This window comes from Strix aluco, chromosome 2 (assembly GCF_031877795.1).
Source record: "Strix aluco isolate bStrAlu1 chromosome 2, bStrAlu1.hap1, whole genome shotgun sequence".
Lineage (NCBI taxonomy): Eukaryota > Metazoa > Chordata > Aves > Strigiformes > Strigidae > Strix > Strix aluco.
The window spans coordinates 128,013,172-128,026,290 of record NC_133932.1 but is presented as its reverse complement, the minus strand read 5'-3'; positions in this window follow the sequence as shown (position 1 = coordinate 128,026,290).

Sequence of the window (13,119 nt, the reverse complement as noted above, 5' to 3'; positions counted from 1 at the left end):
ATCACAGAGAGAGTCTCTAGAGCAAGGACCTGGCCTGTAGTTCAGGATTTCTGGTGCTCTCCTGGATGATGATTTCAACAGCCTCAGGCAGAAGTTGACATTAAACCCAAATCTTCTATTTCCAGAGGAAGTTCTCTAACCATTGGCAGCTGTATTAGAGTGATGCTATGATCACCTCTAACTCTTGTGTTTTGAAATGAAATTGAGTCATGCTCTGCACTCAGAAAGACAGGAGAAAAGCTTCTTCCTCAGGAGTGACCCCTACATCTGTTGCAAGAAACACAGTCTTACCTACCTGAGAGAAGGTTGTTACAATAAATCCCTGCTCTCTGCAATCCACTTCAGGCTTTTCTGGAGAGCCCTTGGCCCAGGATGTGTCCCCATTTGGGGAACACTCCGACGCATCAGGACACTGGGGACTTCAATTCTAACAGTTCAGAAAGTTTGATAAATCACTTTTCCACCCTGCCTTCTGTTTTACTATCTGGAAAATGGGAACAATGATGCTACTTCACTATTAAGGTGCAATGAGGACAATTATAAGAGCTTTGTCAAAGAGCTGGGTGGTATTTTATATATGTACATTATATATATGTTGGTATGGTGTGGTACTATACATATGTAATGTTTGACAAAACACTTCACAGTGAAGTACTGTTCTAGGCAGGATTCTGATGTTTTTATATGTATTGCTTTCTATTAGTAGTATATGTGTGGTTGGAAAAAGGGCATTTTAATTTATTATCTTATTGGTTTTCATGTAAAGCGCACTCATTTTACAGAAGAAAAATAAAAGACAGCTGTACTTGATTGTCTGATTGTCAGATAGGCAATTCCTCCCATGTTTTTCTTCCCCTCCTCTGCAGTTTTGATTGTAATTCAAATTGTCAATCTACAAAGAAAAACTCCACATTTCTAAATATTTGCTCCTGACCACACTGAAAGCAGGAAGTATTAAAAATTTCATGAGAAAGCGTATTATGATGCTCCAAGCTGGCTTCTCTGGACAAAAGAATTCCAAAGAGAGCAGTTATACTTTAAATAAAATTTCAACATTTTCTTTCTTAATTAAAACCAAACCATGGGATGATTCCTTGGCTGGTATAAACTGGGATTATTGTACATAGCAGTTTATACCAGGTGAACATTGCACTTTGGGACTCTTCTATTGATTTGTACATGCAAGAGATATTTTAAACGACTATGTTCCCTCATAGCAGAAGTGCATTTAAAAATAAAAAATAGGTGTTATGTTTTTTAAAATTATTTTTAACTGTCCTCAACTTGTCTCAAAGGAATTTCCTTTAAGAATCTATAGATTTTTTTATAGCTCTTTAGGTTTATAAAATGCTTTTTAATTATATGTAATAGGTGTACTGGTGCTTTAGGTATAGCAATGGATTAGAAAAATTTATGTTCTCTCACACTATGGATTTTCAGTAGATTCTCTATTTCAATGTTATTTTTCCTTTGACTTTTTTCTTTTGTATAAACAAATAGAATAATCCTCAACAGACAAGAATGGTAATACTATTACTTACACATTCATTATTATTACTTGTAATAATTATTGCTATATCTGTTTATCAGGAGGCCTTGCGCTAAACCAGCAACATTTGTCTCAGGAAAAGCAAATTGCATGGAGAATCTAATTATTTTTTAATTGGTAGAATGATCTCTGTGTCTGCCACATCTGGTTTTGAGGCTAGATTATTCAGGTTTTCTGTTTTATTCTCTCTCTCTCCCTCTCTCCTCACATTTCCTTTTTAAATATACTTCATAGTTTTCTGTCACGTTTTCTTTCCTTCTGCTATCTTTCTCTATTTTTGTTCTTGTTTCTTGTCTGCCTATCTAGAAGACTTAAAGAAATCACAATGTGGTGCAGTCTGCCTGCAGCCCCTCACTTAGATCTTTTAAATACACCTTTACAGAACTGAAAAGACAAATTAAATGAAATTTCTACAGTTTTCCTTAATCTGGATTATTGCACAGGTGTAACACCAATCCTTGAGCCTCTGACAGCCAAAATATGTTTGTTTTCCACAGAATCACTTCACTTGTTTTAAAACTTTTTTTCTTTCTCTCTCTTTCCATGTATTCTCTTGTCTGTTTAGAATTGTCAATGAGTCCAGATTTCTTGTGGAATTTTTCATGGATTGATGACTACTTCCCAGTGAAGAATAAGCCTAAATATGCATATCAAAGTGGTATGAGATGCATCTCATCTCACTTTTAACATATATACATTAGTCCATTCAGACTAAATTTGGCTCTAATCTTCTTCTGTAGTTAATGAAGAGATATAGGCACGTGCATAAGGTGTCATTCTTCTTCCTTACTGGACCTTCCTTTTCATGACTGTTGCTCTCCAGGATCATGCCTGAATAGGTAATCAGGGCATGGATGTTGTGTTCACCACTCTCTGGTCATCCTATAAAACTAAGTTAATGGGAAAACTATTAATACCATTTGAGAACAAAGACAAAAACAGATAACTTGAGAAGCTTTATTAACTGTTCCTGGTTGTGTGTTTTCCCTGATGGTAAACACCAGCTGTAAGGAAATCAAGGAATTAATGCCTCAAACATTCATCAATGCAGAAGACCTTGAGCATAAGCTGTGGTCTTTGTGATTAGTCTAAGAAATGCTACCCAGGGAAGCATGGAGTGTTTGGAAGGATGCATATCACCACTCCCTTGTGATTGTATTGGCAAACTCCTTAGATAAGCCTCAAAGAGGGGAAATGTGGACTGAGTGAAACCAAATGTTTCTCATCAAGCACAAGGACCACTAATCATTGGCTCCATTGTGTAAGCCCGAAGAGGTGACAAGGACTGATACGAGGTGAGAATTTCTGCCCCAGAAGCAGGATGATTGTTCAAGAAGCATGAAGTCAGCAAAAATCTATGGGAACTGAGAAAAAAATAAAGGTGTGGGAGACAGCACAACCACTGACTCAATTGTACAAGTGTATTGGTGCACCCAAATGCACAGAACCCATGCTCCACCCTTTTCCTCATCTCCCACAGAAATAAGTTGGTGAAATACCTGCCTCTCTTTGTCTAGTATGATAATAATCTGATAAAATGAACTTAAAAGGTGGCAGAAAACTTTTCTGGGTGTGCACCCACCACCCAAGATTACCAGACCTGAGACAATGCTGGAACCTAGGGGTGGTGGCTGGATTTCTTTGACTCTTTCTCTCCTTTATTTTTCTTTTCTTTCTGTTCTTTTTTATTATAGATTTATAAGAGACCACATTGCTTATTATCCTTTTCCAAGTTTAAGAAATTTCTACCACAAGTAAAACGTTTTAACTGGTTGTATGGTGTTGTTTCACTTTAATTTAACCTGAGGGGATCACAGAACTCTCTGGGGTCCCATTCTGGGTCGTGACATCAGGCTGTAAAAGTGTTTCAACTGTGTACCCAAAATATTTGTAGCAATAAATGGAAACTCTCTTGCTGCTATTACCAGAGCTATTTTTATCAATTGTTTAGCTTCTCTGGGGTTCATTTTGACACTTTCTGTTGTGTAGCTGAGATATATCTGTTAACATTCCTGATGCCTTTCCTTAGTTGAATTTTGACCATCCTTTCCACCTTTTTGTTTGCACTTTTGTAAATTAAGAGTTTTCTGAATTGCTTGGTTATGCGGGTCTAATAAATCCCCTCATCCAAGCATCATTCTTTTCTCCTTCTTTCTTATCTGGTCTATGACACAATGTCATGAGGGGAAGAAAACTCTCATCAGCTATAGCCATATGGACAATCAACTAATTTGTCAACCATGTTGTTTTGAAGAGGAAGCAATTTGCAGTCCAGGTGATAATGAAAGACAGGTGATAATGGGCAGTAGCCTATATTTAGAGATTTGTGGGGGTTTCTGAGGTCCTGTGGTCCAGCACTTCTGTCCATTTAAATTATCTACTTACATCATGTTACTCGATCATTGCACACGTTACAGACATTTACCTGCAAATCCACCCTGTGAAGAAGGTGGCAGATGGCAAACTACAAAACCATAAGCACCTCTCTCTCTGCAGCACGCCATGCTTTGTCCTTAGTTAACTTCAAACTTTGGAAGGTGTATAGTCATATTGAAAAGTAAAGCGGTCCACTTGGGCTACACAGCTTCACTGAGAGATCAGATTAATTAGTTGAAGTGTGCTTTCACTGCTGTTCTTTCACCACTCAGGTTATGGCCTTACATGGAATTTGTCCAGACACAAAAGCTTGTTCAGAGCTGGCTCATCTACACACAGCATGACAGTGTGCTGTGAATCCTAACTATTCGTGGAGAGATTTGCTCAATATCATGTAAAAATCCTCTGCCTGAGATGAGAACTGAGCTCACAGTCTGTGGCTCCCACCACAGCACCACTAGCATGAATCCATCTATCCTAGATTTTTAGGTGCAGAGTGTGAAAAACAAATCAAATGTATCTGGAGGTTTTATATAATCGATATTTTATATTCTGATTTCTGCCTCAATTTCTACCAAACACTAACAAACGAATTTCCTGCCATTAAAACCTGGGAGTGGGTCTGATGTTCTGGCTGATGGCCTTTAAACAAGACAGATATGTGATCAATAAGAGGTTTCTTCTCTCTGAGGCTAGGATAAAGTGTCACTACAATGCACAAATCTTCACAACCTTTTCAGCTCAGACATGTCCCATTAGTAGTAAAACAAAAGCAAACAGAACAGAAACATCTACTTTCCTGAGAAATCACCAAAATGGTTATTTAGTCACTTAGACATTTTACCTGAAAAGATAAAGGTCTCTGTACCCTTTTTCACTTATCTGTCAGTAAATTAGAGGTAGAAGTATTGGTAATGATAAATTTACCCCAGTATAAATCCTGGATGTCCCTGGAGAGGATCCATGTTGTATTCTGATCTTGTTTAGTTTTTCATCCTATTTTTTACTTAGCTATTTCTGAAATTTCAACTTTTAGTCCTTAGAACAAAACAATTAATGTTCCTTCGCCATGGAGGACTGACAGGTACATTTTTATATTTACTGTTATTGAGAAGAAAATATTCCCTTTCTCATTATGCAAATAGAACCAGAAATAATTAGGAAGTATGGTAATGATATATGCAAATCCCAGCACTAACAATTTGTGAGTTGTTCCTATTTTATGTCATAGCAAAGAGCTTTTGACTTTCAAAGAATATAAATACAGTATGCTTTGTAGTTAGGAGGAAAAAACCCCAAATGATACACCTGGTTACCTTCCTAAAAAAAATAAAAACAAGGAAAGCTACCTTACAATTCTCTCTCTTTTTTTTTTTTTTTTTTTTTTTTTTCAATAAGAGTTACAGATGAGATCTTCTGGGTCATCTTCTCTCATTTCCTGGTATGACAGGCTGCCATGTCACATATTCCTTTTCCACAAACTGGTGGAGAATGAGCTTTTTGCTTTCACATCTTCTTTTGAAGGGTTCCTCATAAATTCTTCATACTACACATCTTCACAATTTTTGGCAAGAGTTGGTTCCAGTCACATTGACAACTTCCATTTGGCATAAAAAATTCTTTGCTTCTTTCCTGATTTATTTATGGAAGGAAAGCAATCAAAACTCTCTAAGCTTCTGTTTTCCTGTACTGAACAAGGTAAGCTCTTTTTATCTTGCAGTTAGATTCTTTCTGAATGTTTTGACTACTCTTCTCTTCTTGAATATGGAGGGATGAAAATTTTGTCCAGAATCCCAGCCAGAGTCTTTTTAGTGCCTGGTTGATTGGCTGTAGGAGTCTCTAGAAATACTGCTCTAACATAGCTTGGAGTCATTACCTTCTGTTTATTAGTGTGGTTGAACCTCACCTTTAAGTGCACAAAGGTCGTTTTTATAATTTGTAAGAGTCTTAAAAGAGAGTAAATACTGGGTTTACTCTTAAAACCCTGTGTGCCAAGCTCTGGATGAAGAAGGTCTCTGTCATGCATATCTCATGAGAGATGTCCAGAGGATGCAATTCCAATGTAGGGGGCTGACCGGGACCATGGCCATGTGAGGTCCCTCTATAAATAAACTGTGTGTAGAATGCACAGTTATGTAAATGCCCCAAGATCAGACATTCAGTAAAAGACACTGAAGAATCAGAAAAAATGTTATGGAAATGGTAGCTGGAAAGATGCTGCCTTCATGTGAACCTCTCATATGTAGGCCTAAAATGTAGGGAGCAAAAAAGTGGTTTAGAGTCACCCTCTCCAGTTTTCCCTCCATCCTTGTGTGAAGTGGAGAGAGAATAAATAAAAATCAGGCTCACACTGTTCACACACTCAAGACCTATCAGGATTGGGCTTCTTATCAGCATTGCTTTTTCTGAGCATACATCATTCATATAATTTTTTTGTCAAATCCAAAGTCCCTGAAGGATTAATGTTCACTTTTAAGAAACTTACATGAACTCAAATTTGCATTTCCCATTTCACTCTTCTTCTCTAAGTACAATGTAATTCAGACCCATTTGAGTGATATAAATTACATTTTAGAACTAGCTAGTTAATTATGCTAGAGACAGACATCTCAAAAAAGAAAAAAAGATGGAGGAAAAAGTAACTTAGATTTGACTCACTAGAATGTAGTCCCTATATTACAAAGGAGCTGTAATCTTTAAACAATCCTTAATAATAAAGTCACCCCTACTTAAGTAGCTCAGTTTACTGTCAAATAAAGCAGAGTGAAATAGTGTTTTTCAGGGTTGGTGAAATGAAAATTTGGGGTGGGGAAATACTATGTACTGCTGAGTCAAAATTTTTTTTTCCAGATAATTTGACAACAATGCTAAAGAAAAACAAATGAAAAATACATTTTGCTGTTAGGTGAACCTGACATGCTTTGCTTTGTGTCAGATTTTTAACCTATTTGTCTAACCTCAATTTTCCTTTGATTTCAGTCACTGTATGAGATGTATTTTTCTGAAATAAGGTATAGAAATTTTACATGGCCACCAAGCAGTGCCTCTCCCTCATCTTCCTCTGAGGTGAGAAGCGGTTCAAAGCATCCATGTAAGGTTCACCTTAGCCTTGGCAACCTTTTACCCCGCCGTTTAATGGGCATGAGATCACCTCCTCAAGCAGCACATGTAACCTGGCTCTTATGCTTACAGCTAGAAAGAAGCTTTCAAGCTCAACTGCTAACAATGCCACCACTCACTGAATCTGTAATCTTGGGGCATTTACTTAACTGTGTATTTCAAGCAGTTTATATCTAAAAGGATGAGTGTTAGTTACCATCACTGAGGCCTTGTTATGATTGCAAATGAGATTTTCACATTCCCACAAGGAGTTTCACTGCTTACTCCAGTTGATTTCAAGGGGAGCCAGGGATTTAATTCCTTTACATACTTCTGAAAATTCTGACCTACTTATTTAATGCCTGTTCAGTGCTTTGAACATGTTAAAAATGTGTATAAATGTGAAGTATTCTTGCTGTTCATGAAATATCCATGCAGTAGGTTGAAAGGTGTTTCTGTGAACCATATAAGATTATGAAGAAGTGATCAGACACTTGGAAGTGAGTCATTTACAAACTATTCACATACTAAAGTAAAAGTAGAATCATAATAAATATAGACTGAGACAAATAGTTCCAGCAGCTACAGTTGTACTAGTACTCAAAAGCAGTGAGGGTTTAGCTGATATGGGAAAAGTGGTCATTTAGACTTAAAGTCAGCTTTAAGATTATGCAAAAAAAAAAAAAAATCAGAGAAGAAAAATCTGAGTTCCTAAATTCCTCTATAGTGACTAAACAACGGTTTTAGTTTTTCTTAAAAGTGCTGCATCGCCCTAATTTCCCAAGTGTATCAGTAGAAGGTGTTGAGTGCTCAGCACTGTTGAAAAATCAGGTCAGCTTTTTTGAAGAGTACGTGATGGAATTTCAAAAGAGCTCAACACGAAGTTGTGGAAGCATATAGAGGGTGGAAGCATACAGAGGGTGGAAACAAGAACAGGTAACCTGGAAGGAATGCAGAAACATTGTCCAATCATCCAGGGACAAACTTAGGAAAGCTAAAGCCCATCTGGAACTGAATCTAGCCAGGGATGTCAAAGACAACAAGAAGAGCTTGTATAAGTACATAGCTGACAAAAGGAAGACTGGGGAAAATGTGGGCCCATTGCTCAACAAGAGGGCAGACCTGGTTACACAGGACATGAAAAAGGCTGAATACCTTCTTTGCCTCTGTCTTTACTAGCAAGACCGAACTTCAGGAATCCCGGGTCCCAAAGACCAGAGGGAAAGGCAAGGAAAATGCTCAGTGGAAAAGATCCAGGTCAGGGAATACTTAAGCAACTTGGACATGCATAAGTTCACGGGCCCAGACAGGATGCACCGAAGAGTGCTGAGGGAGCTGGCAGATGTCATTACAAAGCCACTCGATAATTTTTGATCGATCATGATGACTGAGAGAAGTGCCCGAAGGTTGGAGAAAAGCAAGTGTCACTCCTATCTTCAAGAAGGGCAAGAAGGAGGACCCAGGGATCTATAGGATGGTCAGCCTCACCTTGATCCCTGGGAAGGTGAAGGCTGGAAAACCATTTCCAGGCACAAGAAGGAAAAGAAAATTATCAGGAATATTCAACATGCATTCACTAAGGGGAAGTAGGATAAAATGACTGGCCTGGTAGATGAGGAGAGGGCAGTGGATATTGTCTACCTGGACTTCAGTAAGGCCTTTGATCTTGCCTCCCATAAGATCCTCATAGACAAGTTGTTCATGTATGGGCTGGTTGAGCAGACAGTGAGGTGGGTTGAAAACTGGTTGAATGGCCAGACCCAGAGGGTGGTGATCAGTAGCACAAAGTTTAGTTGGAGGCCAGTAACTAGCACTGTACCCCAGGGGTCAATACTGCACCCAGTCACATTTAACATCTTCATTAATGATCCGGATGATGGGGCAGACTGTATCCTTGGCAAATCTACTGATGACAAAAAACTTGGGAGGAGTGGCAGATACACCAGAAGATTGTGCTGCCATCCAGAGCGACCTTGTCAGGCTGGAGAAATGGGCTGAGAGGAACCTCATAAGTTCAACAAGGAGAAGTGCAAAGTCCTACACCTGGGGAGGAACAACCCCAGTTACCAATATATGCTAGAAGCCACTCATCTGAAAAGCAGCTTGGCAGAAAACTGGTCGACATCAAGTTGACCATGAGCCAGCAATGGGCCCATACCACAAAGGCGGCAAATATAATCCCGGGCTTCATTACTCAAAGTATTACCAGCTCATCAAGGAAGGTGATCCTTCCCCTCTACTCAGAACTGGTGAGCTGAGCACACCTGTCATATTCCCCAGTACAAGAGAGACATGGATATAGTGGAGAGATTCCAGTGAAGGGCCACCAAGACAACTGAGGGACTGGAGCATGTATTCTATGAGAAAAAGCTGAGAGATCTGGGACTGATCAGACTGGAGAAATGAAGTCTCAGGAAGCATCTTAACATCTATAAATACCTGAAGGGAGGGTGCAAAAATGATGGAACCAAGCTCTTTTCAGTGGTGCCCAGGGACAGGACCAGAGGCAATGGGCACAAACTGCAACACAGGAGGTTTCCTCTGAATTTCAGGAAACAATTCTTTACCCAGGGAGGTATTGGTGTTGCCCAGGGCAATTCGTTGCCCAGGGAGGCTGTGGAGTCTCCATCCCTGGGGATATTCAGAAGACATGGTGCCCGGAAGCTGGCTTTAGGTGGCCCTGCTTGAGCAGGAGGGGTGGATTAGACAACCTCCAGAGGTTCCTTCCAAACTCAGCAATTCTGTGATTCTGTGATTTTATGATTCTGTGAAGCCACAGCTTGCTGTATAAGGAGGAGGAGATTTCTTTTAAAAAAACTTGGCCTTATCATTAGAGTTCAGCAACAAACTGGTTTAATGTTTGATGGTGAACCAAAATCTTAACATATGAATAGTGTTTTGGGTACAGCAAAACACCTCCTACAAGATAATATTTTATCCACTACAAAAATAAATATATGCATATGAAATATTTAAAAATGAGCAATATTCCAATATTTATTATGTTCTCAGCATTTATTTTTTTTTATTTCTTTCAGTTCAAAACAGCTGCAGGGTTCCTTTTTTTAACATCATAATGGATTTAACCATTGTTTCTTTCACCTGTTTGCTTATCAATCTTTTTTACCATATTTTGAAAATCTGAATCCCCCTAAGAAGTCCACAGTTGGTCTTAATTTTGGAATACCTATCTCTTATTGAGAACCTTAAGAAAGAGAAATATCAGCTAATATACCCCTTTTGAAATGATAGAGTAATATTCAATTAGGATTATACAAGCAGCTGTTAGATGTCAGTATTGTTCTATGCAAGTCCAATTGGAAGTAGATTTCTCTGGCTGTAAGCAAGATAGCTCTTCCAACTGTGAAGTCTGGAAGAGCTAACTGTTGGTGTTCAGCACCTCATCTATTAACAAGAGACTTTAAATTACATACTCAGTGGAGCAGTAATCATTAGAGCAGACTCAAGATGCACAATAGAGATTTAATTTCACTGGAACTGTTCCTAATGAAATTCTGCGTGGTGCAGAGTATTTGAATTACATTTTTGGGTGGGCCAAAAAAACAGGTATAAGGGAAAAAGTGGTGCTGTGTAAAAATATTCATTAAGATCCCTTTCAAAAATTCAAATCAGGTATGATATGTAGGTTGAGAGTCTGATTTTTTTTTTTTTCAACAGCGTAATGTATTTAACCTTTATGTTTCTTTCATGTATTTGATTTTCTACTGTCTGTATATAATGAAATGTCTTTTTTCTTTTTTTTCTAAGCTTCGAACACTGCTGCATAATACCCTGGGGAGTTTTCCAAGGTTATTAAATCCATTGCTTTGTCACAAGTTACTAGAGGCTACACTAACTCTTTCCTCTGTTTAGAAAGCTGCTATAATATTTCTGGTCTTCAGCAATGAATAATGTGATTAGTACCTTAGGGAATACAAACAAAAACATTAGCAAAGTACATTTTCCAATATTTAAGAGGGTAAGACAATCCTCAAAACAAAAGTTGCATGTTCTTGAACACTGTCTAATAACATTAACCTGAAATCACTTGATTTAATTGCCCTGTTAAGCAGTTTATTGCATTACTTATGGGATAATAGAATGAGTTCAAAGTGGGTTCATTGCATTATCTTATAAACAATGTAGCACATCATTAAACAGGATGATAGAAATCAACCTATTTTATAAGAAACAATTATGAAGGCTCATGTAAAGCTGCTAATGTGAATAGTAGAAAGACCTCTCTGTGACAAGGGAAAAAAGGCCTTTGTGAGGATAAAAAGACAAAGCAATGTCAAACTATAATTCCCCAGAATCAGATTAGAAGCACAATTCTCCAAAATTGTTAGTTTCCCTCTAGTCTGATATACTGCCCTTAAGTCTTCACCTAGAAGTATACTGAAATCTCTTGCTTGGTTTATGGATTATAATTTCAAACAGGTTTCTTGTCAGTTCTGTTCTTAGTGCATTTAGCACAGATGTGTGACAATTTTTCAAGCATCTCACTTGCAAACTTCTGATGATCTATTTTGACTTGTGTGTCTACAGGGAGTGCAAATAGAAATGTTCATGAGAGGCCAAAGAGAGAGAACAGCTGATCCAATCTACTCTGGAGAAAGTAATTTCATGTTGTCTGAGGGAACTGATGGTGCAGAGAGAAATACTGGCTCAATATCACCTTAGTGCCCCTCAGCCTGGTGTATCTGCCCTTGCTTGCCACGACATCTTCAGACTTGTTTTGCTACAACCCTAGGAATTTATAGGCATGCATATGAGTGAAGGGTCCAATTTTGTTTTCCATCCCTTCAGAAATTAAACAGACCAAAATATTGGAATACCCTTCCAGAGACCAGATCCAAAGTGAGAGTTGTTCAGTGATCCTAAATGATCTGCAAAGCATTTGCTTGCTGAGCTCCAGAGTCTGAAGCTGATAGGAGGAGTGAGTCCAGGAGGTGTCAGACCGCCCCAACTGAATGTCTGTCCTGCATTAGGAACATTTCATGCTCCACCTTTCAATAACTGCCGCAACGCTGCCCATCTCACTCACACTGTGTGCACTGACATTTCCATGTACACTTCAGGGGATTTTAATTAATCAAAGCAATTTTCAAAGTGTGGATCTAGTGGAGAAGTTATTAGCTCCATATATCTGCCTCTTTCCTGGCTTACAACTCAACTGAGCAGTGCAGAGAGTTCAGGGTCTAACTTGGGCAAAGAACATCTTCGGCAAAAATGAGGTCCTGACTGTAAAAACTGGTATCAGGAAGTTGCTGTCTCATGGCTTGCAGAAAAAACATAGGCTGGGTTCCTTACAGTAAACTATAAATTTATTCCCTCAGAGCTCTTAGACACATATCAAGAAATGATAATGAAAATTCCCTCTCATAAAAATTGTTGTGTTTTTTGTTTGGTTTTTTTTTTTTGTTTGTTTTTTTTTGTTTGCTTGGGGTTTTTTTTGTTTTTTTGTTTGTTGTTTTTTTTTTTTTTTGGTTTTGGTTTTGGTTTTTTTTTTGGTGTGGGAAATTCTTAGGTGGGAGGAACAAGCTCTGATCAAAAAGATTTGGCCAAAAATAATGCCAATGGCATCTCTCTGAAGGTTGGATATGCTATGAACAAAAAAATGTCTCTACATCATAGATGTTTTCCAGAAAAGATCGTCTCGTATGATGAGAGCTGCACAGTCTTATTCACCGAAGCCATGGTTTATTGGCTATAAATGTTTATGAGAGTGTTCCGTGTGAGGAAACTGATTGGTTTCACATATACTACTCGTAGGACCATCAGATAACCCTTTTTATTTACTACTTCAATAAAGTAACCTTAAACAAAGTGTCCTGATCCCCTGTGACTAATCTACCCTGCTTTGTATCTCCCTCTGAGATTTATCCTGTGAACAGATTTATAGTTTTAGTTAGCCTCAGTTTCAAGAGTCATCTCTCCTGATCCTGCAATGGACATAAATGGGATCTCCTCCATTCTTTTGCAATGGATGCTGGAAGCATTCCCTGGCCTATCTATGTGATCCTGTTAGGGATCACATGGAGCCATGCCACTATTTGGAAATTGGTAGTGCAACAGAAATAAATGATGCTATT